General features: G+C 51.8%; 40 non-coding genes and 4 pseudogenes across 40 annotated transcripts; all 44 read left to right on the top strand.

Moving 5' to 3' along the window:
- The first annotated feature begins 218 nt into the window (after nt 1-218).
- On the top strand, nt 219-337 carry LOC148927863 (5S ribosomal RNA). Its single transcript, XR_016129176.1, has one exon. It is a non-coding gene; the product is annotated as a 5S ribosomal RNA (ribosomal RNA).
- A 398-nt stretch (nt 338-735) lies between these two features.
- On the top strand, nt 736-854 carry LOC148927862 (5S ribosomal RNA). Its single transcript, XR_016129175.1, has one exon. It is a non-coding gene; the product is annotated as a 5S ribosomal RNA (ribosomal RNA).
- Nucleotides 855-1252: 398 nt separating this feature from the next.
- On the top strand, nt 1253-1371 carry LOC148927861 (5S ribosomal RNA). The gene has a single exon (XR_016129174.1). It is a non-coding gene; the product is annotated as a 5S ribosomal RNA (ribosomal RNA).
- A 398-nt stretch (nt 1372-1769) lies between these two features.
- Nucleotides 1770-1888, top strand: LOC148927860 (5S ribosomal RNA). Its single transcript, XR_016129656.1, has one exon. It is a non-coding gene; the product is annotated as a 5S ribosomal RNA (ribosomal RNA).
- Nucleotides 1889-2286: 398 nt separating this feature from the next.
- On the top strand, nt 2287-2405 carry LOC148927859 (5S ribosomal RNA). The gene has a single exon (XR_016129655.1). It is a non-coding gene; the product is annotated as a 5S ribosomal RNA (ribosomal RNA).
- Nucleotides 2406-2803: 398 nt separating this feature from the next.
- Nucleotides 2804-2922, top strand: LOC148927858 (5S ribosomal RNA). Its single transcript, XR_016129173.1, has one exon. It is a non-coding gene; the product is annotated as a 5S ribosomal RNA (ribosomal RNA).
- Nucleotides 2923-3320: 398 nt separating this feature from the next.
- On the top strand, nt 3321-3439 carry LOC148927857 (5S ribosomal RNA). The gene has a single exon (XR_016129172.1). It is a non-coding gene; the product is annotated as a 5S ribosomal RNA (ribosomal RNA).
- Nucleotides 3440-3837: 398 nt separating this feature from the next.
- Nucleotides 3838-3956, top strand: LOC148927856 (5S ribosomal RNA). The gene has a single exon (XR_016129171.1). It is a non-coding gene; the product is annotated as a 5S ribosomal RNA (ribosomal RNA).
- Nucleotides 3957-4354: 398 nt separating this feature from the next.
- LOC148927855 (5S ribosomal RNA) lies at nt 4355-4473 on the top strand. Its single transcript, XR_016129170.1, has one exon. It is a non-coding gene; the product is annotated as a 5S ribosomal RNA (ribosomal RNA).
- A 398-nt stretch (nt 4474-4871) lies between these two features.
- On the top strand, nt 4872-4990 carry LOC148927854 (5S ribosomal RNA). The gene has a single exon (XR_016129654.1). It is a non-coding gene; the product is annotated as a 5S ribosomal RNA (ribosomal RNA).
- Nucleotides 4991-5388: 398 nt separating this feature from the next.
- On the top strand, nt 5389-5507 carry LOC148927853 (5S ribosomal RNA). Its single transcript, XR_016129169.1, has one exon. It is a non-coding gene; the product is annotated as a 5S ribosomal RNA (ribosomal RNA).
- A 398-nt stretch (nt 5508-5905) lies between these two features.
- Nucleotides 5906-6024, top strand: LOC148927852 (5S ribosomal RNA). Its single transcript, XR_016129168.1, has one exon. It is a non-coding gene; the product is annotated as a 5S ribosomal RNA (ribosomal RNA).
- A 398-nt stretch (nt 6025-6422) lies between these two features.
- Nucleotides 6423-6541, top strand: LOC148927851 (5S ribosomal RNA). The gene has a single exon (XR_016129167.1). It is a non-coding gene; the product is annotated as a 5S ribosomal RNA (ribosomal RNA).
- Nucleotides 6542-6939: 398 nt separating this feature from the next.
- LOC148927850 (5S ribosomal RNA) lies at nt 6940-7058 on the top strand. Its single transcript, XR_016129653.1, has one exon. It is a non-coding gene; the product is annotated as a 5S ribosomal RNA (ribosomal RNA).
- A 397-nt stretch (nt 7059-7455) lies between these two features.
- Nucleotides 7456-7574, top strand: LOC148927849 (5S ribosomal RNA). The gene has a single exon (XR_016129165.1). It is a non-coding gene; the product is annotated as a 5S ribosomal RNA (ribosomal RNA).
- Nucleotides 7575-7972: 398 nt separating this feature from the next.
- Nucleotides 7973-8091, top strand: LOC148927848 (5S ribosomal RNA). The gene has a single exon (XR_016129164.1). It is a non-coding gene; the product is annotated as a 5S ribosomal RNA (ribosomal RNA).
- Nucleotides 8092-8489: 398 nt separating this feature from the next.
- Nucleotides 8490-8608, top strand: LOC148927847 (5S ribosomal RNA). The gene has a single exon (XR_016129163.1). It is a non-coding gene; the product is annotated as a 5S ribosomal RNA (ribosomal RNA).
- Nucleotides 8609-9006: 398 nt separating this feature from the next.
- LOC148927846 (5S ribosomal RNA) lies at nt 9007-9125 on the top strand. The gene has a single exon (XR_016129162.1). It is a non-coding gene; the product is annotated as a 5S ribosomal RNA (ribosomal RNA).
- Nucleotides 9126-9523: 398 nt separating this feature from the next.
- On the top strand, nt 9524-9642 carry LOC148927845 (5S ribosomal RNA). Its single transcript, XR_016129161.1, has one exon. It is a non-coding gene; the product is annotated as a 5S ribosomal RNA (ribosomal RNA).
- A 398-nt stretch (nt 9643-10040) lies between these two features.
- On the top strand, nt 10041-10159 carry LOC148927844 (5S ribosomal RNA). Its single transcript, XR_016129160.1, has one exon. It is a non-coding gene; the product is annotated as a 5S ribosomal RNA (ribosomal RNA).
- Nucleotides 10160-10557: 398 nt separating this feature from the next.
- LOC148927843 (5S ribosomal RNA) lies at nt 10558-10676 on the top strand. Its single transcript, XR_016129661.1, has one exon. It is a non-coding gene; the product is annotated as a 5S ribosomal RNA (ribosomal RNA).
- Nucleotides 10677-11074: 398 nt separating this feature from the next.
- LOC148927842 (5S ribosomal RNA) lies at nt 11075-11193 on the top strand. The gene has a single exon (XR_016129348.1). It is a non-coding gene; the product is annotated as a 5S ribosomal RNA (ribosomal RNA).
- Nucleotides 11194-11591: 398 nt separating this feature from the next.
- LOC148927841 (5S ribosomal RNA) lies at nt 11592-11710 on the top strand (annotated as a pseudogene).
- Nucleotides 11711-12108: 398 nt separating this feature from the next.
- Nucleotides 12109-12227, top strand: LOC148927840 (5S ribosomal RNA). Its single transcript, XR_016129274.1, has one exon. It is a non-coding gene; the product is annotated as a 5S ribosomal RNA (ribosomal RNA).
- A 398-nt stretch (nt 12228-12625) lies between these two features.
- On the top strand, nt 12626-12744 carry LOC148927839 (5S ribosomal RNA; annotated as a pseudogene).
- Nucleotides 12745-13130: 386 nt separating this feature from the next.
- On the top strand, nt 13131-13249 carry LOC148927838 (5S ribosomal RNA). Its single transcript, XR_016129512.1, has one exon. It is a non-coding gene; the product is annotated as a 5S ribosomal RNA (ribosomal RNA).
- A 398-nt stretch (nt 13250-13647) lies between these two features.
- LOC148927837 (5S ribosomal RNA) lies at nt 13648-13766 on the top strand. Its single transcript, XR_016129159.1, has one exon. It is a non-coding gene; the product is annotated as a 5S ribosomal RNA (ribosomal RNA).
- A 398-nt stretch (nt 13767-14164) lies between these two features.
- On the top strand, nt 14165-14283 carry LOC148927836 (5S ribosomal RNA). The gene has a single exon (XR_016129347.1). It is a non-coding gene; the product is annotated as a 5S ribosomal RNA (ribosomal RNA).
- Nucleotides 14284-14681: 398 nt separating this feature from the next.
- On the top strand, nt 14682-14800 carry LOC148927835 (5S ribosomal RNA). Its single transcript, XR_016129158.1, has one exon. It is a non-coding gene; the product is annotated as a 5S ribosomal RNA (ribosomal RNA).
- A 398-nt stretch (nt 14801-15198) lies between these two features.
- Nucleotides 15199-15317, top strand: LOC148927834 (5S ribosomal RNA). The gene has a single exon (XR_016129660.1). It is a non-coding gene; the product is annotated as a 5S ribosomal RNA (ribosomal RNA).
- Nucleotides 15318-15715: 398 nt separating this feature from the next.
- On the top strand, nt 15716-15834 carry LOC148927833 (5S ribosomal RNA). Its single transcript, XR_016129346.1, has one exon. It is a non-coding gene; the product is annotated as a 5S ribosomal RNA (ribosomal RNA).
- A 398-nt stretch (nt 15835-16232) lies between these two features.
- Nucleotides 16233-16351, top strand: LOC148927832 (5S ribosomal RNA; annotated as a pseudogene).
- Nucleotides 16352-16749: 398 nt separating this feature from the next.
- Nucleotides 16750-16868, top strand: LOC148927831 (5S ribosomal RNA). The gene has a single exon (XR_016129157.1). It is a non-coding gene; the product is annotated as a 5S ribosomal RNA (ribosomal RNA).
- Nucleotides 16869-17266: 398 nt separating this feature from the next.
- LOC148927830 (5S ribosomal RNA) lies at nt 17267-17385 on the top strand. The gene has a single exon (XR_016129411.1). It is a non-coding gene; the product is annotated as a 5S ribosomal RNA (ribosomal RNA).
- A 398-nt stretch (nt 17386-17783) lies between these two features.
- Nucleotides 17784-17902, top strand: LOC148927829 (5S ribosomal RNA). Its single transcript, XR_016129511.1, has one exon. It is a non-coding gene; the product is annotated as a 5S ribosomal RNA (ribosomal RNA).
- A 398-nt stretch (nt 17903-18300) lies between these two features.
- LOC148927828 (5S ribosomal RNA) lies at nt 18301-18419 on the top strand. The gene has a single exon (XR_016129156.1). It is a non-coding gene; the product is annotated as a 5S ribosomal RNA (ribosomal RNA).
- A 398-nt stretch (nt 18420-18817) lies between these two features.
- LOC148927827 (5S ribosomal RNA) lies at nt 18818-18936 on the top strand. Its single transcript, XR_016129345.1, has one exon. It is a non-coding gene; the product is annotated as a 5S ribosomal RNA (ribosomal RNA).
- Nucleotides 18937-19334: 398 nt separating this feature from the next.
- LOC148927826 (5S ribosomal RNA) lies at nt 19335-19453 on the top strand. Its single transcript, XR_016129510.1, has one exon. It is a non-coding gene; the product is annotated as a 5S ribosomal RNA (ribosomal RNA).
- Nucleotides 19454-19851: 398 nt separating this feature from the next.
- Nucleotides 19852-19970, top strand: LOC148927825 (5S ribosomal RNA). The gene has a single exon (XR_016129154.1). It is a non-coding gene; the product is annotated as a 5S ribosomal RNA (ribosomal RNA).
- Nucleotides 19971-20368: 398 nt separating this feature from the next.
- On the top strand, nt 20369-20487 carry LOC148927824 (5S ribosomal RNA). Its single transcript, XR_016129344.1, has one exon. It is a non-coding gene; the product is annotated as a 5S ribosomal RNA (ribosomal RNA).
- Nucleotides 20488-20885: 398 nt separating this feature from the next.
- On the top strand, nt 20886-21004 carry LOC148927823 (5S ribosomal RNA). The gene has a single exon (XR_016129590.1). It is a non-coding gene; the product is annotated as a 5S ribosomal RNA (ribosomal RNA).
- A 399-nt stretch (nt 21005-21403) lies between these two features.
- On the top strand, nt 21404-21522 carry LOC148927822 (5S ribosomal RNA; annotated as a pseudogene).
- A 398-nt stretch (nt 21523-21920) lies between these two features.
- LOC148927821 (5S ribosomal RNA) lies at nt 21921-22039 on the top strand. The gene has a single exon (XR_016129351.1). It is a non-coding gene; the product is annotated as a 5S ribosomal RNA (ribosomal RNA).
- Nucleotides 22040-22439: 400 nt separating this feature from the next.
- Nucleotides 22440-22558, top strand: LOC148927820 (5S ribosomal RNA). The gene has a single exon (XR_016129589.1). It is a non-coding gene; the product is annotated as a 5S ribosomal RNA (ribosomal RNA).
- Nucleotides 22559-22847: the final 289 nt, after the last annotated feature.

The raw sequence follows: 22847 nt of genomic DNA, 5'->3' as shown, positions 1-22847 counted from the left end.
GGCCGAAATGGCTCGAAACGGCCTCTTTTTGTTTCCCGGAGTAGCCACGGGATGTACTTGTATCTCTGCACGTGCGGGTCGGCGAGAGCTTCACGGTGATATGCTGTGGGTCCCGTAACTCCTTCCGGATCAAAAGTTATGCCCGTCTGAAGGGTGGGGGATCAGAACCTCCGCACGGGAGCGTACGCTATGAAAGAATAAAGTGCGGGGCTATTGATGGGTGCGATCGTACCAGCACTAATGCACCGGATCCCATCAGAACTCCGAAGTTAAGCGTGCTTGGGCGAGAGTAGTACTAGGATGGGTGACCCCCTTGGAAGACCTCGTGTTGCACCTCTTTTTGCATGTGCGTTCATTTTTATTTTTTTTCCCGTTCGGTTGGTCTTGCTGTGGTCCGAAACTCGATTAGCGGTTGGCGAGTAAAATGAAAAAAAGCTACGACAATCTCCACGAGCCGGTGATGAGCGGGTCCTACAACCTTAAACGTGCCGAAAAACAGTAGCTGCGAACTAAAAGTGGCCGAAATGGCTCGAAACGGCCTCTTTTTGTTTCCCGGAGTAGCCACGGGATGTACCTGTATCTCTGCACGTGCGGGTCGGCGAAAGCTTCGCGGTGATATGCTGTGGGTCCCGTAACTCCTTCCGGATCAAAAGTTATGCCCGTCTGACGGGTGGGGGATCAGAACCTCCGCACGGGAGCGTACGCTATGAAAGAATAAAGTGCGGGGCTATTGATGGGTGCGATCGTACCAGCACTAATGCACCGGATCCCATCAGAACTCCGAAGTTAAGCGTGCTTGGGCGAGAGTAGTACTAGGATGGGTGACCCCCTTGGAAGACCTCGTGTTGCACCTCGTTTTGCAAGTGTGTTCATTTTTATTTTTTTTTCCGTTCGGTTGGTCTTGCTGTGGTCCGAAACTCGATTAGCGGTTGGCGAGTAAAATGAAAAAAAGCTACGACAATCTCCACGAGCCGGTGATGAGCGGGTCCTACAACCTTAAACGTGCCGAAAAACAGTAGCTGCGAACTAAAAGTGGCCGAAATGGCTCGAAACGTCCTCTTTTTGTTTCCCGGAGTAGCCACGGGATGTACCTGTATCTCTGCACGTGCGGGTCGGCGAGAGCTTCGCGGTGATATGCTGTGGGTCCCGTAACTCCTTCCGGATCAAAAGTTATGCCCGTCTGACGGGTGGGGGATCAGAACCTGCGCACGGGAGCGTACGCTATGAAAGAATAAAGTGCGGGGCTATTGATGGGTGCGATCGTACCAGCACTAATGCACCGGATCCCATCAGAACTCCGAAGTTAAGCGTGCTTGGGCGAGAGTAGTACTAGGATGGGTGACCCCCTTGGAAGACCTCGTGTTGCACCTCTTTTTGCATGTGCGTTCATTTTTATTCTTTTTTCCGTTCGGTTGGTCTTGCTGTGGTCCGAAACTCGATTAGCGGTTGGCGAGTAAAATGAAAAAAAGCTACGACAATCTCCACGAGCCGGTGATGAGCGGGTCCTACAACCTTAAACGTGCCGAAAAACAGTAGCTGCGAACTAAAAGTGGCCGAAATGGCTCGAAACGGCCTCTTTTTGTTTCCCGGAGTAGCCACGGGATGTACCTGTATCTCTGCACGTGCGGGTCGGCGAGAGCTTCGCGGTGATATGCTGTGGGTCCCGTAACTCCTTCCGGATCAAAAGTTATGCCCGTCTGACGGGTGGGGGATCAGAACCTGCGCACGGGAGCGTACGCTATGAAAGAATAAAGTGCGGGGCTATTGATGGGTGCGATCGTACCAGCACTAATGCACCGGATCCCATCAGAACTACGAAGTTAAGCGTGCTTGGGCGAGAGTAGTACTAGGATGGGTGACCCCCTTGGAAGACCTCGTGTTGCACCTCTTTTTGAATGTGCGTTCATTTTTATTCTTTTTTCCGTTCGGTTGGTCTTGCTGTGGTCCGAAACTCGATTAGCGGTTGGCGAGTAAAATGAAAAAAAGCTACGACAATCTCCACGAGCCGGTGATGAGCGGGTCCTACAACCTTAAACGTGCCGAAAAACAGTAGCTGCGAACTAAAAGTGGCCGAAATGGCTCGAAACGGCCTCTTTTTGTTTCCCGGAGTAGCCACGGGATGTACCTGTATCTCTGCACGTGCGGGTCGGCGAGAGCTTCGCGGTGATATGCTGTGGGTCCCGTAACTCCTTCCGGATCAAAAGTTATGCCCGTCTGACGGGTGGGGGATCAGAACCTGCGCACGGGAGCGTACGCTATGAAAGAATAAAGTGCGGGGCTATTGATGGGTGCGATCGTACCAGCACTAATGCACCGGATCCCATCAGAACTACGAAGTTAAGCGTGCTTGGGCGAGAGTAGTACTAGGATGGGTGACCCCCTTGGAAGACCTCGTGTTGCACCTCTTTTTGAATGTGCGTTCATTTTTATTCTTTTTTCCGTTCGGTTGGTCTTGCTGTGGTCCGAAACTCGATTAGCGGTTGGCGAGTAAAATGAAAAAAAGCTACGACAATCTCCACGAGCCGGTGATGAGCGGGTCCTACAACCTTAAACGTGCCGAAAAACAGTAGCTGCGAACTAAAAGTGGCCGAAATGGCTCGAAACGGCCTCTTTTTGTTTCCCGGAGTAGCCACGGGATGTACCTGTATCTCTGCACGTGCGGGTCGGCGAGAGCTTCGCGGTGATATGCTGTGGGTCCCGTAACTCCTTCCGGATCAAAAGTTATGCCCGTCTGACGGTTGGGGGATCAGAACCTGCGCACGGGAGCGTACGATATGAAAGAATAAAGTGCGGGGCTATTGATGGGTGCGATCGTACCAGCACTAATGCACCGGATCCCATCAGAACTCCGAAGTTAAGCGTGCTTGGGCGAGAGTAGTACTAGGATGGGTGACCCCCTTGGAAGACCTCGTGTTGCACCTCGTTTTGCAAGTGTGTTCATTTTTATTTTTTTTTCCGTTCGGTTGGTCTTGCTGTGGTCCGAAACTCGATTAGCGGTTGGCGAGTAAAATGAAAAAAAGCTACGACAATCTCCACGAGCCGGTGATGAGCGGGTCCTACAACCTTAAACGTGCCGAAAAACAGTAGCTGCGAACTAAAAGTGGCCGAAATGGCTCGAAACGGCCTCTTTTTGTTTCCCGGAGTAGCCACGGGATGTACTTGTATCTCTGCACGTGCGGGTCGGCGAGAGCTTCACGGTGATATGCTGTGGGTCCCGTAACTCCTTCCGGATCAAAAGTTATGCCCGTCTGAAGGGTGGGGGATCAGAACCTCCGCACGGGAGCGTACGCTATGAAAGAATAAAGTGCGGGGCTATTGATGGGTGCGATCGTACCAGCACTAATGCACCGGATCCCATCAGAACTCCGAAGTTAAGCGTGCTTGGGCGAGAGTAGTACTAGGATGGGTGACCCCCTTGGAAGACCTCGTGTTGCACCTCTTTTTGCATGTGCGTTCATTTTTATTTTTTTTCCCGTTCGGTTGGTCTTGCTGTGGTCCGAAACTCGATTAGCGGTTGGCGAGTAAAATGAAAAAAAGCTACGACAATCTCCACGAGCCGGTGATGAGCGGGTCCTACAACCTTAAACGTGCCGAAAAACAGTAGCTGCGAACTAAAAGTGGCCGAAATGGCTCGAAACGGCCTCTTTTTGTTTCCCGGAGTAGCCACGGGATGTACCTGTATCTCTGCACGTGCGGGTCGGCGAAAGCTTCGCGGTGATATGCTGTGGGTCCCGTAACTCCTTCCGGATCAAAAGTTATGCCCGTCTGACGGGTGGGGGATCAGAACCTCCGCACGGGAGCGTACGCTATGAAAGAATAAAGTGCGGGGCTATTGATGGGTGCGATCGTACCAGCACTAATGCACCGGATCCCATCAGAACTCCGAAGTTAAGCGTGCTTGGGCGAGAGTAGTACTAGGATGGGTGACCCCCTTGGAAGACCTCGTGTTGCACCTCGTTTTGCAAGTGTGTTCATTTTTATTTTTTTTTCCGTTCGGTTGGTCTTGCTGTGGTCCGAAACTCGATTAGCGGTTGGCGAGTAAAATGAAAAAAAGCTACGACAATCTCCACGAGCCGGTGATGAGCGGGTCCTACAACCTTAAACGTGCCGAAAAACAGTAGCTGCGAACTAAAAGTGGCCGAAATGGCTCGAAACGTCCTCTTTTTGTTTCCCGGAGTAGCCACGGGATGTACCTGTATCTCTGCACGTGCGGGTCGGCGAGAGCTTCGCGGTGATATGCTGTGGGTCCCGTAACTCCTTCCGGATCAAAAGTTATGCCCGTCTGACGGGTGGGGGATCAGAACCTGCGCACGGGAGCGTACGCTATGAAAGAATAAAGTGCGGGGCTATTGATGGGTGCGATCGTACCAGCACTAATGCACCGGATCCCATCAGAACTCCGAAGTTAAGCGTGCTTGGGCGAGAGTAGTACTAGGATGGGTGACCCCCTTGGAAGACCTCGTGTTGCACCTCTTTTTGCATGTGCGTTCATTTTTATTCTTTTTTCCGTTCGGTTGGTCTTGCTGTGGTCCGAAACTCGATTAGCGGTTGGCGAGTAAAATGAAAAAAAGCTACGACAATCTCCACGAGCCGGTGATGAGCGGGTCCTACAACCTTAAACGTGCCGAAAAACAGTAGCTGCGAACTAAAAGTGGCCGAAATGGCTCGAAACGGCCTCTTTTTGTTTCCCGGAGTAGCCACGGGATGTACCTGTATCTCTGCACGTGCGGGTCGGCGAGAGCTTCGCGGTGATATGCTGTGGGTCCCGTAACTCCTTCCGGATCAAAAGTTATGCCCGTCTGACGGGTGGGGGATCAGAACCTGCGCACGGGAGCGTACGCTATGAAAGAATAAAGTGCGGGGCTATTGATGGGTGCGATCGTACCAGCACTAATGCACCGGATCCCATCAGAACTACGAAGTTAAGCGTGCTTGGGCGAGAGTAGTACTAGGATGGGTGACCCCCTTGGAAGACCTCGTGTTGCACCTCTTTTTGAATGTGCGTTCATTTTTATTCTTTTTTCCGTTCGGTTGGTCTTGCTGTGGTCCGAAACTCGATTAGCAGTTGGCGAGTAAAATGAAAAAAAGCTACGACAATCTCCACGAGCCGGTGATGAGCGGGTCCTACAATCTTAAACGTGCCGAAAAACAGTAGCTGCGAACTAAAAGTGGCCGAAATGGCTCGAAACGGCCTCTTTTTGTTTCCCGGAGTAGCCACGGGATGTACCTGTATCTCTGCACGTGCGGGTCGGCGAGAGCTTCGCGGTGATATGCTGTGGGTCCCGTAACTCCTTCCGGATCAAAAGTTATGCCCGTCTGACGGGTGGGGGATCAGAACCTGCGCACGGGAGCGTACGCTATGAAAGAATAAAGTGCGGGGCTATTGATGGGTGCGATCGTACCAGCACTAATGCACCGGATCCCATCAGAACTCCGAAGTTAAGCGTGCTTGGGCGAGAGTAGTACTAGGATGGGTGACCCCCTTGGAAGACCTCGTGTTGCACCTCGTTTTGCAAGTGTGTTCATTTTTATTTTTTTTTCCGTTCGGTTGGTCTTGCTGTGGTCCGAAACTCGATTAGCGGTTGGCGAGTAAAATGAAAAAAAGCTACGACAATCTCCACGAGCCGGTGATGAGCGGGTCCTACAACCTTAAACGTGCCGAAAAACAGTAGCTGCGAACTAAAAGTGGCCGAAATGGCTCGAAACGGCCTCTTTTTGTTTCCCGGAGTAGCCACGGGATGTACCTGTATCTCTGCACGTGCGGGTCGGCGAGAGCTTCGCGGTGATATGCTGTGGGTCCCGTAACTCCTTCCGGATCAAAAGTTATGCCCGTCTGACGGTTGGGGGATCAGAACCTGCGCACGGGAGCGTACGATATGAAAGAATAAAGTGCGGGGCTATTGATGGGTGCGATCGTACCAGCACTAATGCACCGGATCCCATCAGAACTCCGAAGTTAAGCGTGCTTGGGCGAGAGTAGTACTAGGATGGGTGACCCCCTTGGAAGACCTCGTGTTGCACCTCGTTTTGCAAGTGTGTTCATTTTTATTTTTTTTTCCGTTCGGTTGGTCTTGCTGTGGTCCGAAACTCGATTAGCGGTTGGCGAGTAAAATGAAAAAAAGCTACGACAATCTCCACGAGCCGGTGATGAGCGGGTCCTACAACCTTAAACGTGCCGAAAAACAGTAGCTGCGAACTAAAAGTGGCCGAAATGGCTCGAAACGGCCTCTTTTTGTTTCCCGGAGTAGCCACGGGATGTACTTGTATCTCTGCACGTGCGGGTCGGCGAGAGCTTCACGGTGATATGCTGTGGGTCCCGTAACTCCTTCCGGATCAAAAGTTATGCCCGTCTGAAGGGTGGGGGATCAGAACCTCCGCACGGGAGCGTACGCTATGAAAGAATAAAGTGCGGGGCTATTGATGGGTGCGATCGTACCAGCACTAATGCACCGGATCCCATCAGAACTCCGAAGTTAAGCGTGCTTGGGCGAGAGTAGTACTAGGATGGGTGACCCCCTTGGAAGACCTCGTGTTGCACCTCGTTTTGCAAGTGTGTTCATTTTTATTTTTTTTTCCGTTCGGTTGGTCTTGCTGTGGTCCGAAACTCGATTAGCGGTTGGCGAGTAAAATGAAAAAAAGCTACGACAATCTCCACGAGCCGGTGATGAGCGGGTCCTACAACCTTAAACGTGCCGAAAAACAGTAGCTGCGAACTAAAAGTGGCCGAAATGGCTCGAAACGTCCTCTTTTTGTTTCCCGGAGTAGCCACGGGATGTACCTGTATCTCTGCACGTGCGGGTCGGCGAGAGCTTCACGGTGATATGCTGTGGGTCCCGTAACTCCTTCCGGATCAAAAGTTATGCCCGTCTGACGGGTGGGGGATCAGAACCTGCGCACGGGAGCGTACGCTATGAAAGAATAAAGTGCGGGGCTATTGATGGGTGCGATCGTACCAGCACTAATGCACCGGATCCCATCAGAACTACGAAGTTAAGCGTGCTTGGGCGAGAGTAGTACTAGGATGGGTGACCCCCTTGGAAGACCTCGTGTTGCACCTCTTTTTGAATGTGCGTTCATTTTTATTCTTTTTTCCGTTCGGTTGGTCTTGCTGTGGTCCGAAACTCGATTAGCGGTTGGCGAGTAAAATGAAAAAAAGCTACGACAATCTCCACGAGCCGGTGATGAGCGGGTCCTACAACCTTAAACGTGCCGAAAAACAGTAGCTGCGAACTAAAAGTGGCCGAATGGCTCGAAACGTCCTCTTTTTGTTTCCCGGAGTAGCCACGGGATGTACCTGTATCTCTGCACGTGCGGGTCGGCGAGAGCTTCGCGGTGATATGCTGTGGGTCCCGTAACTCCTTCCGGATCAAAAGTTATGCCCGTCTGACGGTTGGGGGATCAGAACCTGCGCACGGGAGCGTACGATATGAAAGAATAAAGTGCGGGGCTATTGATGGGTGCGATCGTACCAGCACTAATGCACCGGATCCCATCAGAACTCCGAAGTTAAGCGTGCTTGGGCGAGAGTAGTACTAGGATGGGTGACCCCCTTGGAAGACCTCGTGTTGCACCTCGTTTTGCAAGTGCGTTCATTTTTATTTTTTTTTCCGTTCGGTTGGTCTTGCTGTGGTCCGAAACTCGATTAGCGGTTGGCGAGTAAAATGAAAAAAAGCTACGACAATCTCCACGAGCCGGTGATGAGCGGGTCCTACAACCTTAAACGTGCCGAAAAACAGTAGCTGCGAACTAAAAGTGGCCGAAATGGCTCGAAACGGCCTCTTTTTGTTTCCCGGAGTAGCCACGGGATGTACCTGTATCTCTGCACGTGCGGGTCGGCGAGAGCTTCGCGGTGATATGCTGTGGGTCCCGTAACTCCTTCCGGATCAAAAGTTATGCCCGTCTGACGGGTGGGGGATCAGAACCTGCGCACGGGAGCGTACGCTATGAAAGAATAAAGTGCGGGGCTATTGATGGGTGCGATCGTACCAGCACTAATGCACCGGATCCCATCAGAACTCCGAAGTTAAGCGTGCTTGGGCGAGAGTAGTACTAGGATGGGTGACCCCCTTGGAAGACCTCGTGTTGCACCTCGTTTTGCAAGTGTGTTCATTTTTATTTTTTTTTCCGTTCGGTTGGTCTTGCTGTGGTCCGAAACTCGATTAGCGGTTGGCGAGTAAAATGAAAAAAAGCTACGACAATCTCCACGAGCCGGTGATGAGCGGGTCCTACAACCTTAAACGTGCCGAAAAACAGTAGCTGCGAACTAAAAGTGGCCGAAATGGCTCGAAACGGCCTCTTTTTGTTTCCCGGAGTAGCCACGGGATGTACCTGTATCTCTGCACGTGCGGGTCGGCGAGAGCTTCGCGGTGATATGCTGTGGGTCCCGTAACTCCTTCCGGATCAAAAGTTATGCTCGTCTGACGGGTGGGGGATCAGAACCTCCGCACGGGAGCGTACGCTATGAAAGAATAAAGTGCGGGGCTATTGATGGGTGCGATCGTACCAGCACTAATGCACCGGATCCCATCAGAACTCCGAAGTTAAGCGTGCTTGGGCGAGAGTAGTACTAGGATGGGTGACCCCCTTGGAAGACCTCGTGTTGCACCTCGTTTTGCAAGTGTGTTCATTTTTATTTTTTTTTCCGTTCGGTTGGTCTTGCTGTGGTCCGAAACTCGATTAGCGGTTGGCGAGTAAAATGAAAAAAAGCTACGACAATCTCCACGAGCCGGTGATGAGCGGGTCCTACAACCTTAAACGTGCCGAAAAACAGTAGCTGCGAACTAAAAGTGGCCGAAATGGCTCGAAACGGCCTCTTTTTGTTTCCCGGAGTAGCCACGGGATGTACCTGTATCTCTGCACGTGCGGGTCGGCGAGAGCTTCGCGGTGATATGCTGTGGGTCCCGTAACTCCTTCCGGATCAAAAGTTATGCCCGTCTGAAGGGTGGGGGATCAGAACCTCCGCACGGGAGCGTACGCTATGAAAGAATAAAGTGCGGGGCTATTGATGGGTGCGATCGTACCAGCACTAATGCACCGGATCCCATCAGAACTCCGAAGTTAAGCGTGCTTGGGCGAGAGTAGTACTAGGATGGGTGACCCCCTTGGAAGACCTCGTGTTGCACCTCGTTTTGCAAGTGTGTTCATTTTTATTTTTTTTTCCGTTCGGTTGGTCTTGCTGTGGTCCGAAACTCGATTAGCGGTTGGCGAGTAAAATGAAAAAAAGCTACGACAATCTCCACGAGCCGGTGATGAGCGGGTCCTACAACCTTAAACGTGCCGAAAAACAGTAGCTGCGAACTAAAAGTGGCCGAAATGGCTCGAAACGGCCTCTTTTTGTTTCCCGGAGTAGCCACGGGATGTACCTGTATCTCTGCACGTGCGGGTCGGCGAGAGCTTCGCGGTGATATGCTGTGGGTCCCGTAACTCCTTCCGGATCAAAAGTTATGCTCGTCTGACGGGTGGGGGATCAGAACCTCCGCACGGGAGCGTACGCTATGAAAGAATAAAGTGCGGGGCTATTGATGGGTGCGATCGTACCAGCACTAATGCACCGGATCCCATCAGAACTCCGAAGTTAAGCGTGCTTGGGCGAGAGTAGTACTAGGATGGGTGACCCCCTTGGAAGACCTCGTGTTGCACCTCGTTTTGCAAGTGTGTTCATTTTTATTTTTTTTTCCGTTCGGTTGGTCTTGCTGTGGTCCGAAACTCGATTAGCGGTTGGCGAGTAAAATGAAAAAAAGCTACGACAATCTCCACGAGCCGGTGATGAGCGGGTCCTACAACCTTAAACGTGCCGAAAAACAGTAGCTGCGAACTAAAAGTGGCCGAAATGGCTCGAAACGGCCTCTTTTTGTTTCCCGGAGTAGCCACGGGATGTACCTGTATCTCTGCACGTGCGGGTCGGCGAGAGCTTCGCGGTGATATGCTGTGGGTCCCGTAACTCCTTCCGGATCAAAAGTTATGCCCGTCTGAAGGGTGGGGGATCAGAACCTCCGCACGGGAGCGTACGCTATGAAAGAATAAAGTGCGGGGCTATTGATGGGTGCGATCGTACCAGCACTAATGCACCGGATCCCATCAGAACTCCGAAGTTAAGCGTGCTTGGGCGAGAGTAGTACTAGGATGGGTGACCCCCTTGGAAGACCTCGTGTTGCACCTCTTTTTGCATGTGCGTTCATTTTTATTCTTTTTTCCGTTCGGTTGGTCTTGCTGTGGTCCGAAACTCGATTAGCGGTTGGCGAGTAAAATGAAAAAAAGCTACGACAATCTCCACGAGCCGGTGATGAGCGGGTCCTACAACCTTAAACGTGCCGAAAAACAGTAGCTGCGAACTAAAAGTGGCCGAAATGGCTCGAAACGGCCTCTTTTTGTTTCCCGGAGTAGCCACGGGATGTACCTGTATCTCTGCACGTGCGGGTCGGCGAGAGCTTCGCGGTGATATGCTGTGGGTCCCGTAACTCCTTCCGGATCAAAAGTTATGCCCGTCTGACGGGTGGGGGATCAGAACCTGCGCACGGGAGCGTACGCTATGAAAGAATAAAGTGCGGGGCTATTGATGGGTGCGATCGTACCAGCACTAATGCACCGGATCCCATCAGCACTCCGAAGTTAAGCGTGCTTGGGCGAGAGTAGTACTAGGACGGGTGACCCCCTTGGAAGACCTCGTGTTGCACCTCTTTTTGCAAGTGTGTTCATTTTTATTTTTTTTTCCGTTCGGTTGGTCTTGCTGTGGTCCGAAACTCGATTAGCGGTTGGCGAGTAAAATGAAAAAAAGCTACGACAATCTCCACGAGCCGGTGATGAGCGGGTCCTACAACCTTAAACGTGCCGAAAAACAGTAGCTGCGAACTAAAAGTGGCCGAAATGGCTCGAAACGGCCACTTTTTGTTTCCCGGAGTAGCCACGGGCTGTACCCATATCTCTGCACGTGCGGGTCGGCGAGAGCTTCGCGGTGATATGCTGTGGGTCCCGTAACTCCTTCCGGATCAAAAGTTATGCCCGTCTGAAGGGTGGGGGATCAGAACCTCCGCACGGGAGCGTACGCTATGAAAGAATAAAGTGCGGGGCTATTGATGGGTGCGATCGTACTAGCACTAATGCACCGGATCCCATCAGAACTCCGAAGTTAAGCGTGCTTGGGCGAGAGTAGTACTAGGATGGGTGACCCCCTTGGAAGACCTCGTGTTGCACCTCTTTTTGCATGTGCGTTCATTTTTATTCTTTTTTCCGTTCGGTTGGTCTTGCTGTGGTCCGAAACTCGATTAGCGGTGGGCGAGTAAAATGAAAAAAAGCTACGACAATCTCCACGAGCCGGTGATGAGCGGGTCCTACAACCTTAAACGTGCCGAAAAACAGTAGCTGCGAACTAAAAGTAGCCGAAATGGCTCGAAACGGCCTCTTTTTGTTTCCCGGAGTAGCCACGGGATGTACCTGTATCTCTGCACGTGCGGGTCGGCGAGAGCTTCGCGGTGATATGCTGTGGGTCCCGTAACTCCTTCCGGATCAAAAGTTATGCCCGTCTGACGGGTGGGGGATCAGAACCTGCGCACGGGAGCGTACGCTATGAAAGAATAAAGTGCGGGGCTATTGATGGGTGCGATCGTACCAGCACTAATGCACCGGATCCCATCAGAACTCCGAATTTACGCGTGCTTGGGCGAGAGTAGTACTAGGATGGGTGACCCCCTTGGAAGACCTCGTGTTGCACCTCGTTTTGCAAGTGTGTTCATTTTTATTTTTTTTTCCGTTCGGTTGGTCTTGCTGTGGTCCGAAACTCGATTAGCGGTTGACGAGTAAAATGAAAAAAAGCTACGACAATCTCCACGAGCCGGTGATGAGCGAGTCCTACTACCTTAAACGTGCCGAAAAACAGTAGCTGCGAACTAAAAGTGGCCGAAATGGCTCGAAACGGCCTCTTTTTGTTTCCCGGAGTAGCCACGGGATGTACCTGTATCTCTGCACATGCGGGTCGGCGAGAGCTTCGCGGTGATATGCTGTGGGTCCCGTAACTCCTTCCGGATCAAAAGTTATGCCCGTCTGACGGGTGGGGGATCAGAACCTGCGCACGGGAGCGTACGCTATGAAAGAATAAAGTGCGGGGCTATTGATGGGTGCGATCGTACCAGCACAAATGCACCGGATCCCATCAGAACTCCGAAGTTAAGCGTGCTTGGGCGAGAGTAGTACTAGGATGGGTGACCCCCTTGGAAGACCTCGTGTTGCACCTCTTTTTGCATGTGCGTTCATTTTTATTCTTTTTTCCGTTCGGTTGGTCTTGCTGTGGTCCGAAACTCGATTAGCGGTTGGCGAGTAAAATGAAAAAAAGCTACGACAATCTCCACGAGCCGGTGATGAGCGGGTCCTACAACCTTAAACGTGCCGAAAAACAGTAGCTGCGAACTAAAAGTGGCCGAAATGGCTCGAAACGGCCTCTTTTTGTTTCCCGGAGTAGCCACGGGATGTACCTGTATCTCTGCACGTGCGGGTCGGCGAGAGCTTCGCGGTGATATGCTGTGGGTCCCGTAACTCCTTCCGGATCAAAAGTTATGCCCGTCTGACGGGTGGGGGATCAGAACCTGCGCACGGGAGCGTACGCTATGAAAGAATAAAGTGCGGGGCTATTGATGGGTGCGATCGTACCAGCACTAATGCACCGGATCCCATCAGAACTCCGAAGTTAAGCGTGCTTGGGCGAGAGTAGTACTAGGACGGGTGACCCCCTTGGAAGACCTCGTGTTGCAAGTGTGTTCATTTTTATTTTTTTTTCCGTTCGGTTGGTCTTGCTGTGGTCCGAAACTCGATTAGCGGTTGGCGAGTAAAATGAAAAAAAGCTACGACAATCTCCACGAGCCGGTGATGAGCGGGTCCTACAACCTTAAACGTGCCGAAAAACAGTAGCTGCGAACTAAAACTGGCCGAAATGGCTCGAAACGGCCTCTTTTTGTTTCCCGGAGTAGCCACGGGATGTACCTGTATCTCTGCACGTGCGGGTCGGCGAGAGCTTCGCGGTGATATGCTGTGGGTCCCGTAACTCCTTCCGGATCAAAAGTTATGCCCGTCTGACGGGTGGGGGATCAGAACCTGCGCACGGGAGCGTACGCTATGAAAGAATAAAGTGCGGGGCTATTGATGGGTGCGATCGTACCAGCACTAATGCACCGGATCCCATCAGAACTCCGAATTTAAGCGTGCTTGGGCGAGAGTAGTACTAGGATGGGTGACCCCCTTGGAAGACCTCGTGTTGCACCTCTTTTTGCATGTGCGTTCATTTTTATTCTTTTTTCCGTTCGGTTGGTCTTGCTGTGGTCCGAAACTCGATTAGCGGTTGGCGAGTAAAATGAAAAAAAGCTACGACAATCTCCACGAGCCGGTGATGAGCGGGTCCTACAACCTTAAACGTGCCGAAAAACAGTAGCTGCGAACTAAAAGTGGCCGAAATGGCTCGAAACGGCCTCTTTTTGTTTCCCGGAGTAGCCACGGGATGTTCCTGTATCTCTGCACGTGCGGGTCGGCGAGAGCTTCGCGGTGATATGCTGTGCGTCCCGTAACTCCTTCCGGATCAAAAGTTATGCCCGTCTGACGGGTGGGGGATCAGAAACTGCGCACGGGAGCGTACGCTATGAAAGAATAAAGTCCGGGGCTATTGATGGGTGCGATCGTACCAGCACTAATGCACCGGATCCCATCAGAACTCCGAAGTTAAGCGTGCTTGGGCGAGAGTAGTACTAGGATGGGTGACCCCCTTGGAAGACCTCGTGTTGCACCTCTTTTTGCAAGTGTGTTCATTTTTATTTTTTTTTCCGTTCGGTTGGTCTTGCTGTGGTCCGAAACTCGATTAGCGGTTGGCGAGTAAAATGAAAAAAAGCTACGACAATCTCCACGAGCCGGTGATGAGCAGGTCCTACAACCTTAAACGTGCCGAAAAACAGTAGTTGCGAACTAAAAGTGGCCGAAATGGCTCGAAACGGCCACTTTTTGTTTCCCGGAGTAGCCACGGGCTGTACCCATATCTCTGCACGTGCGGGTCGGCGAGAGCTTCGCGGTGATATGCTGTGGGTCCCGTAACTCCTTCCGGATCAAAAGTTATGCCCGTCTGAAGGGTGGGGGATCAGAACCTCCGCACGGGAGCGTACGCTATGAAAGAATAAAGTGCGGGGCTATTGATGGGTGCGATCGTACTAGCACTAATGCACCGGATCCCATCAGAACTCCGAAGTTAAGCGTGCTTGGGCGAGAGTAGTACTAGGATGGGTGACCCCCTTGGAAGACCTCGTGTTGCACCTCTTTTTGCATGTGCGTTCATTTTTATTCTTTTTTCCGTTCGGTTGGTCTTGCTGTGGTCCGAAACTCGATTAGCGGTTGGCGAGTAAAATGAAAAAAAGCTACGACAATCTCCACGAGCCGGTGATGAGCGAGTCCTACTACCTTAAACGTGCCGAAAAACAGTAGCTGCGAACTAAAAGTGGCCGAAATGGCTCGAAACGGCCTCTTTTTGTTTCCCGGAGTAGCCACGGGATGTACCTGTATCTCTGCACATGCGGGTCGGCGAGAGCTTCGCGGTGATATGCTGTGGGTCCCGTAACTCCTTCCGGATCAAAAGTTATGCCCGTCTGACGGGTGGGGGATCAGAACCTGCGCACGGGAGCGTACGCTATGAAAGAATAAAGTGCGGGGCTATTGATGGGTGCGATCGTACCAGCACTAATGCACCGGATCCCATCAGAACTCCGAAGTTAAGCGTGCTTGGGCGAGAGTAGTACTAGGATGGGTGACCCCCTTGGAAGACCTCGTGTTGCACCTCTTTTTGCATGTGCGTTCATTTTTATTCTTTTTTCCGTTCGGTTGGTCTTGCTGTGGTCCGAAACTCGATTAGCGGTTGGCGAGTAAAATGAAAAAAAGCTACGACAATCTCCACGAGCCGGTGATGAGCGGGTCCTACAACCTTAAACGTGCCGAAAAACAGTAGCTGCGAACTAAAAGTGGCCGAAATGGCTCGAAACGGCCTCTTTTTGTTTCCCGGAGTAGCCACGGGATGTACCTGTATCTCTGCACGTGCGGGTCGGCGAGAGCTTCGCGGTGATATGCTGTGGGTCCCGTAACTCCTTCCGGATCAAAAGTTATGCCCGTCTGACGGGTGGGGGATCAGAACCTGCGCACGGGAGCGTACGCTATGAAAGAATAAAGTGCGGGGCTATTGATGGGTGCGATCGTACCAGCACTAATGCACCGGATCCCATCAGCACTCCGAAGTTAAGCGTGCTTGGGCGAGAGTAGTACTAGGACGGGTGACCCCCTTGGAAGACCTCGTGTTGCACCTCTTTTTGCAAGTGTGTTCATTTTTATTTTTTTTTCCGTTCGGTTGGTCTTGCTGTGGTCCGAAACTCGATTAGCGGTTGGCGAGTAAAATGAAAAAAAGCTACGACAATCTCCACGAGCCGGTGATGAGCGGGTCCTACAACCTTAAACGTGCCGAAAAACAGTAGCTGCGAACTAAAAGTGGCCGAAATGGCTCGAAACGGCCACTTTTTGTTTCCCGGAGTAGCCACGGGCTGTACCCATATCTCTGCACGTGCGGGTCGGCGAGAGCTTCGCGGTGATATGCTGTGGGTCCCGTAACTCCTTCCGGATCAAAAGTTATGCCCGTCTGAAGGGTGGGGGATCAGAACCTCCGCACGGGAGCGTACGCTATGAAAGAATAAAGTGCGGGGCTATTGATGGGTGCGATCGTACTAGCACTAATGCACCGGATCCCATCAGAACTCCGAAGTTAAGCGTGCTTGGGCGAGAGTAGTACTAGGATGGGTGACCCCCTTGGAAGACCTCGTGTTGCACCTCTTTTTGCATGTGCGTTCATTTTTATTCTTTTTTCCGTTCGGTTGGTCTTGCTGTGGTCCGAAACTCGATTAGCGGTTGGCGAGTAAAATGAAAAAAAGCTACGACAATCTCCACGAGCCGGTGATGAGCGGGTCCTACAACCTTAAACGTGCCGAAAAACAGTAGCTGCGAACTAAAAGTAGCCGAAATGGCTCGAAACGGCCTCTTTTTGTTTCCCGGAGTAGCCACGGGATGTACCTGTATCTCTGCACGTGCGGGTCGGCGAGAGCTTCGCGGTGATATGCTGTGGGTCCCGTAACTCCTTCCGGATCAAAAGTTATGCCCGTCTGACGGGTGGGGGATCAGAACCTGCGCACGGGAGCGTACGCTATGAAAGAATAAAGTGCGGGGCTATTGATGGGTGCGATCGTACCAGCACTAATGCACCGGATCCCATCAGAACTCCGAATTTACGCGTGCTTGGGCGAGAGTAGTACTAGGATGGGTGACCCCCTTGGAAGACCTCGTGTTGCACCTCGTTTTGCAAGTGTGTTCATTTTTATTTTTTTTTCCGTTCGGTTGGTCTTGCTGTGGTCCGAAACTCGATTAGCGGTTGACGAGTAAAATGAAAAAAAGCTACGACAATCTCCACGAGCCGGTGATGAGCGAGTCCTACTACCTTAAACGTGCCGAAAAACAGTAGCTGCGAACTAAAAGTGGCCGAAATGGCTCGAAACGGCCTCTTTTTGTTTCCCGGAGTAGCCACGGGATGTACCTGTATCTCTGCACATGCGGGTCGGCGAGAGCTTCGCGGTGATATGCTGTGGGTCCCGTAACTCCTTCCGGATCAAAAGTTATGCCCGTCTGACGGGTGGGGGATCAGAACCTGCGCACGGGAGCGTACGCTATGAAAGAATAAAGTGCGGGGCTATTGATGGGTGCGATCGTACCAGCACTAATGCACCGGATCCCATCAGAACTCCGAAGTTAAGCGTGCTTGGGCGAGAGTAGTACTAGGATGGGTGACCCCCTTGGAAGACCTCGTGTTGCACCTCTTTTTGCATGTGCGTTCATTTTTATTCTTTTTTCCGTTCGGTTGGTCTTGCTGTGGTCCGAAACTCGATTAGCGGTTGGCGAGTAAAATGAAAAAAAGCTACGACAATCTCCACGAGCCGGTGATGAGCGGGTCCTACAACCTTAAACGTGCCGAAAAACAGTAGCTGCGAACTAAAAGTGGCCGAAATGGCTCGAAACGGCCTCTTTTTGTTTCCCGGAGTAGCCACGGGATGTACCTGTATCTCTGCACGTGCGGGTCGGCGAGAGCTTCGCGGTGATATGCTGTGGGTCCCGTAACTCCTTCCGGATCAAAAGTTATGCCCGTCTGACGGGTGGGGGATCAGAACCTGCGCACGGGAGCGTACGCTATGAAAGAATAAAGTGCGGGGCTATTGATGGGTGCGATCGTACCAGCACTAATGCACCGGATCCCATCAGAACTCCGAAGTTAAGCGTGCTTGGGCGAGAGTAGTACTAGGACGGGTGACCCCCTTGGAAGACCTCGTGTTGCACCTCTTTTTGCAAGTGTGTTCATTTTTATTTTTTTTTCCGTTCGGTTGGTCTTGCTGTGGTCCGAAACTCGATTAGCGGTTGGCGAGTAAAATGAAAAAAAGCTACGACAATCTCCACGAGCCGGTGATGAGCGGGTCCTACAACCTTAAACGTGCCGAAAAACAGTAGCTGCGAACTAAAAGTGGCCGAAATGGCTCGAAACGGCCTCTTTTTGTTTCCCGGAGTAGCCACGGGATGTACCTGTATCTCTGCACGTGCGGGTCGGCGAGAGCTTCGCGGTGATATGCTGTGGGTCCCGTAACTCCTTCCGGATCAAAAGTTATGCCCGTCTGACGGGTGGGGGATCAGAACCTGCGCACGGGAGCGTACGCTATGAAAGAATAAAGTGCGGGGCTATTGATGGGTGCGATCGTACCAGCACTAATGCACCGGATCCCATCAGAACTCCGAATTTAAGCGTGCTTGGGCGAGAGTAGTACTAGGATGGGTGACCCCCTTGGAAGACCTCGTGTTGCACCTCTTTTTGCATGTGCGTTCATTTTTATTCTTTTTTCCGTTCGGTTGGTCTTGCTGTGGTCCGAAACTCGATTAGCGGTTGGCGAGTAAAATGAAAAAAAGCTACGACAATCTCCACGAGCCGGTGATGAGCGGGTGCTACAACCTTAAACGTGCCGAAAAACAGTAGCTGCGAACTAAAAGTGGCCGAAATGGCTCGAAACGGCCTCTTTTTGTTTCCCGGAGTAGCCACGGGATGTTCCTGTATCTCTGCACGTGCGGGTCGGCGAGAGCTTCGCGGTGATATGCTGTGCGTCCCGTAACTCCTTCCGGATCAAAAGTTATGCCCGTCTGACGGGTGGGGGATCAGAAACTGCGCACGGGAGCGTACGCTATGAAAGAATAAAGTCCGGGGCTATTGATGGGTGCGATCGTACCAGCACTAATGCACCGGATCCCATCAGAACTCCGAAGTTAAGCGTGCTTGGGCGAGAGTAGTACTAGGATGGGTGACCCCCTTGGAAGACCTCGTGTTGCACCTCTTTTTGCAAGTGTGTTCATTTTTATTTTTTTTTCCGTTCGGTTGGTCTTGCTGTGGTCCGAAACTCGATTAGCGGTTGGCGAGTAAAATGAAAAAAAGCTACGACAATCTCCACGAGCCGGTGATGAGCAGGTCCTACAACCTTAAACGTGCCGAAAAACAGTAGTTGCGAACTAAAAGTGGCCGAAATGGCTCGAAACGGCCACTTTTTGTTTCCCGGAGTAGCCACGGGCTGTACCCATATCTCTGCACGTGCGGGTCGGCGAGAGCTTCGCGGTGATATGCTGTGGGTCCCGTAACTCCTTCCGGATCAAAAGTTATGCCCGTCTGAAGGGTGGGGGATCAGAACCTCCGCACGGGAGCGTACGCTATGAAAGAATAAAGTGCGGGGCTATTGATGGGTGCGATCGTACTAGCACTAATGCACCGGATCCCATCAGAACTCCGAAGTTAAGCGTGCTTGGGCGAGAGTAGTACTAGGATGGGTGACCCCCTTGGAAGACCTCGTGTTGCACCTCTTTTTGCATGTGCGTTCATTTTTATTCTTTTTTCCGTTCGGTTGGTCTTGCTGTGGTCCGAAACTCGAGTAGCGGTTGGCGAGTAAAATGAAAAAAAGCTACGACAATCTCCACGAGCCGGTGATGAGCGGGTCCTACAACCTTAAACGTGCCGAAAAACAGTAGCTGCGAACTAAAAGTGGCCGAAATGGCTCGAAACGGCCTCTTTTTGTTTCCCGGAGTAGCCACGGGATGTACCTGTATCTCTGCACGTGCGGGTCGGCGAGAGCTTCGCGGTGATATGCTGTGGGTCCCGTAACTCCTTCCGGATCAAAAGTTATGCCCGTCTGACGGGTGGGGGATCAGAACCTGCGCACGGGAGCGTACGCTATGAAAGAATAAAGTGCGGGGCTATTGATGGGTGCGATCGTACCAGCACTAATGCACCGGATCCCATCAGAACTCCGAATTTAAGCGTGCTTGGGCGAGAGTAGTACTAGGATGGGTGACCCCCTTGGAAGACCTCGTGTTGCACCTCTTTTTGCATGTGCGTTCATTTTTATTCTTTTTTCCGTTCGGTTGGTCTTGCTGTGGTCCGAAACTCGATTAGCGGTTGGCGAGTAAAATGAAAAAAAGCTACGACAATCTCCACGAGCCGGTGATGAGCGGGTGCTACAACCTTAAACGTGCCGAAAAACAGTAGCTGCGAACTAAAAGTGGCCGAAATGGCTCGAAACGGCCTCTTTTTGTTTCCCGGAGTAGCCACGGGATGTTCCTGTATCTCTGCACGTGCGGGTCGGCGAGAGCTTCGCGGTGATATGCTGTGCGTCCCGTAACTCCTTCCGGATCAAAAGTTATGCCCGTCTGACGGGTGGGGGATCAGAAACTGCGCACGGGAGCGTACGCTATGAAAGAATAAAGTCCGGGGCTATTGATGGGTGCGATCGTACCAGCACTAATGCACCGGATCCCATCAGAACTCCGAAGTTAAGCGTGCTTGGGCGAGAGTAGTACTAGGATGGGTGACCCCCTTGGAAGACCTCGTGTTGCACCTCTTTTTGCAAGTGTGTTCATTTTTATTTTTTTTTCCGTTCGGTTGGTCTTGCTGTGGTCCGAAACTCGATTAGCGGTTGGCGAGTAAAATGAAAAAAAGCTACGACAATCTCCACGAGCCGGTGATGAGCAGGTCCTACAACCTTAAACGTGCCGAAAAACAGTAGTTGCGAACTAAAAGTGGCCGAAATGGCTCGAAACGGCCACTTTTTGTTTCCCGGAGTAGCCACGGGCTGTACCCATATCTCTGCACGTGCGGGTCGGCGAGAGCTTCGCGGTGATATGCTGTGGGTCCCGTAACTCCTTCCGGATCAAAAGTTATGCCCGTCTGAAGGGTGGGGGATCAGAACCTCCGCACGGGAGCGTACGCTATGAAAGAATAAAGTGCGGGGCTATTGATGGGTGCGATCGTACTAGCACTAATGCACCGGATCCCATCAGAACTCCGAAGTTAAGCGTGCTTGGGCGAGAGTAGTACTAGGATGGGTGACCCCCTTGGAAGACCTCGTGTTGCACCTCTTTTTGCATGTGCGTTCATTTTTATTCTTTTTTCCGTTCGGTTGGTCTTGCTGTGGTCCGAAACTCGATTAGCGGTTGGCGAGTAAAATGAAAAAAAGCTACGACAATCTCCACGAGCCGGTGATGAGCGGGTCCTACAACCTTAAACGTGCCGAAAAACAGTAGCTGCGAACTAAAAGTGGCCGAAATGGCTCGAAATGGCCTCTTTTTGTTTCCCGGAGTAGCCACGGGATGTACCTGTATCTCTGCACGTGCGGGTCGGCGAGAGCTTCGCGGTGATATGCTGTGGGTCCCGTAACTCCTTCCGGATCAAAAGTTATGCCCGTCTGACGGGTGGGGGATCAGAACCTGCGCACGGGAGCGTACGCTATGAAAGAATAAAGTGCGGGGCTATTGATGGGTGCGATCGTACCAGCACTAATGCACCGGATCCCATCAGAACTCTGAAGTTAAGCGTGCTTGGGCGAGAGTAGTACTAGGATGGATGACCCCCTTGGAAGACCTCGTGTTGCACCTCTTTTTGCATGTGCGTTCATTTTTATTCTTTTTTCCGTTCGGTTGGTCTTGCTGTGGTCCGAAACTCGATTAGCGGTTGGCGAGTAAAATGAAAAAAAGCTACGACAATCTCCACGAGCCGGTGATGAGCGGGTCCTACAACCTTAAACGTGCCGAAAAACAGTAGCTGCGAACTAAAAGTGGCCGAAATGGCTCGAAACGGCCTCTTTTTGTTTCCCGGAGTAGCCACGGGATGTACTTGTATCTCTGCACGTGCGGGTCGGCGAGAGCTTCGCGGGTGATATGCTGTGGGTCCCGTAACTCCTTCCGGATCAAAAGTTATGCCCGTCTGACGGGTGGGGGATCAGAACCTGCGCACGGGAGCGTACGCTATGAAAGAATAAAGTGCGGGGCTATTGATGGGTGCGATCGTACTAGCACTAATGCACCGGATCCCATCAGAACTCCGAAGTTAAGCGTGCTTGGGCGAGAGTAGTACTAGGATGAGTGACCCCCTTGGAAGACCTCGTGTTGCACCTCTTTTTGCATGTGCGTTCATTTTTATTCTTTTTTCCGTTCGGTTGGTCTTGCTGTGGTCCGAAACTCGATTAGCGGTTGGCGAGTAAAATGAAAAAAAGCTACGACAATCTCCACGAGCCGGTGATGAGCGGGTCCTACAACCTTAAACGTGCCGAAAAACAGTAGCTGCGAACTAAAAGTGGCCGAAATGGCTCGAAACAGCCTCTTTTTGTTTCCCGGAGTAGCCACGGGATGTACCTGTATCTCTGCACGTGCGGGTCGGCGAGAGCTTCGCGGTGATATGCTGTGGGTCCCGTAACTCCTTCCGGATCAAAAGTTATGCCCGTCTGACGGGTGGGGGATCAGAACCTGCGCACGGGAGCGTACGCTATGAAAGAATAAAGTGCGGGGCTATTGATGGGTGCGATCGTACCAGCACTAATGCACCGGATCCCATCAGAACTCCGAAGTTAAGCGTGCTTGGGCGAGAGTAGTACTAGGATGGATGACCCCCTTGGAAGACCTCGTGTTGCACCTCTTTTTGCATGTGCGTTCATTTTTATTCTTTTTTCCGTTCGGTTGGTCTTGCTGTGGTCCGAAACTCGATTAGCGGTTGGCGAGTAAAATGAAAAAAAGCTACGACAATCTCCACGAGCCGGTGATGAGCGGGTCCTACAACCTTAAACGTGCCGAAAAACAGTAGCTGCGAACTAAAAGTGGCCGAAATGGCTCGAAACGGCCTCTTTTTGTTTCCTGGAGTAGCCACGGAATGTACTTGTATCTCTGCACGTGCGGGTCGGCGAGAGCTTCGCGGGTGATATGCTGTGGGTCCCGTAACTCCTTCCGGATCAAAAGTTATGCCCGTCTGACGGGTGGGGGATCAGAAACCTGCGCACGGGAGCGTACGCTATGAAAGAATAAAGTGCGGGGCTATTGATGGGTGCGATCGTACCAGCACTAATGCACCGGATCCCATCAGAACTCTGAAGTTAAGCGTGCTTGGGCGAGAGTAGTACTAGGATGGATGACCCCCTTGGAAGACCTCGTGTTGCACCTCTTTTTGCATGTGCGTTCATTTTTATTCTTTTTTCCGTTCGGTTGGTCTTGCTGTGGTCCGAAACTCGATTAGCGGTTGGCGAGTAAAATGAAAAAAAGCTACGACAATCTCCACGAGCCGGTGATGAGCGGGTCCTACAACCTTAAACGTGCCGAAAAACAGTAGCTGCGAACTAAAAGTGGCCGAAATGGCTCGAAACAGCCTCTTTTTGTTTCCCGGAGTAGCCACGGGATGTACCTGTATCTCTGCACGTGCGGGTCGGCGAGAGCTTCGCGGTGATATGCTGTGG

This window comes from Salvia hispanica, chromosome 4, assembly GCF_029641045.1.
Source record: "Salvia hispanica isolate PSC_SH4W2 chromosome 4, Shi_PSC_v1, whole genome shotgun sequence".
NCBI lineage: Eukaryota > Viridiplantae > Streptophyta > Magnoliopsida > Lamiales > Lamiaceae > Salvia > Salvia hispanica.
This window is presented reverse-complemented; position numbering and strand designations above follow the sequence as displayed.